This window comes from Epinephelus moara, chromosome 17 (assembly GCF_006386435.1).
Source record: "Epinephelus moara isolate mb chromosome 17, YSFRI_EMoa_1.0, whole genome shotgun sequence".
Classification (NCBI taxonomy): domain Eukaryota; kingdom Metazoa; phylum Chordata; class Actinopteri; order Perciformes; family Serranidae; genus Epinephelus; species Epinephelus moara.
In genome coordinates, this window is record NC_065522.1 from 32201427 (window position 1) to 32203004 (window position 1578).

The window sequence follows — 1578 nt, forward strand, 5'->3', positions numbered from 1 at the left end:
CCCTCTTCCTCCCTCTTGTTCTCCTTTTTTCATCTAAGTAAACGGGGCGCTGCTCGTGTGGCGACCCACAGTTCTCCCACTCCTGTCCTCCCCTGTTCTGATATGTCGGGGTGGGAGGGGCGGGTTTTCAATATCTCTTGTATTTTTTTTTTTTTGTTGTATGTTTTTATTTTGTGAAGCACTTTGAGGTTGCATTTTTAATGTATGAAAAGCGCTATATAAATAAAGTTTGATTGATTGATTGATTTCCACCAGCAGCTCTAAATAATCAATAAAATAATAAAATGTTCTTAAATCATGTGAATGATTTATGAACGAAGCCCTCTGTGGAAACCTTCAGAATATAGACAGGAATCAAAGTGGACAATCTGGTGAATATAAGAGCTGCTGAAGTGGAATTTGTGATTCAGGAACTCATTTTGAGAAAACAGCCTTTAAAGAGCTGAAGTGTAAAATTTCATACATTTTATGAAATGTATGTGACTGGCGTGTATCCACGTAGCTCACCAAAAGCACCTGGAATGAACCGCTCCACCTGCGAGCTTTCCAGTTCTTTCGTCTCAGATCTCTCACCACAACGTAGTCGCCTGCATTGAGGTCATGTAGCTTCCCTTCCGCTGGTTTGGGCAGGGCAGCTTTCACCTGTTGGTGGATTTCAGACAAAACAGAGGACAAGGTTGCACAATATCATAACATTTCATCCTCGCAGTGACCAGTGTCTGGCAACTGCCTTTTAACGGGCAGTAACCCAGTATTGAGAGGTCTGCCAAACAAGATCTCAAATGGACTGAATCCATTTCTGCTCCTCCTTCTAGCCCTCATGTTCATCAGTACAATAGGAAGAGCTTTTGTCCATGACATCTAAGTCTCCTCACACACTTTCACACGTTTGTTTTCAAAGTTGCATTTTCTCTCTCACATGCCCCTCCAGAGGCCGGGTGATATGCACAATGGTGTCTCAGATCAATACTCACCAACAGTTTTCAAGGCTGCACTCACAAAAGCTGATTTTAGTTGGAATTCCCCACCTGGGAATCAGAGTCATCAAAGTCTTCGCCACTGCTGCTGCATCCTGTTTAGCTGTGGGAAAAGCTTCGACCCATTTTGAAAACATGCACACAATCACCAAAACAAACTTTTTCCCTTCGCTCGGCGTTAGTTCAACGAAATCCATCTGCAAGTGATCAAAAGGTCAAGGTAAACTTTATTATCCCACAAGTGGGAAATTCATGTGGTCACCATTACACATTCCATTGTTATACAGCCTACTGTATAGCATTAAAAACAATAAATACAAAACATTAGAAAAGAAAAACAGGGACAAGACAGACAAAACAGTAAGAACACTGAGGAAACATGACAAGCATGTATGAATAAATAAAATAGTGGGATGCTCACATATATATGCTCATAGTTTAAAGTGCTTATAGTCACGTTCATTATGTTTAGATTTCAACTTTTGTGGGATTTTTTGGGGGATTTGCAAAACTATACATTTTTGGAAAGGTTATTGTATAAGGATTCAGAAAATCAATGTTTGCATTTGCCCAGATGTCTATATGGCGGCCATATTGGAAT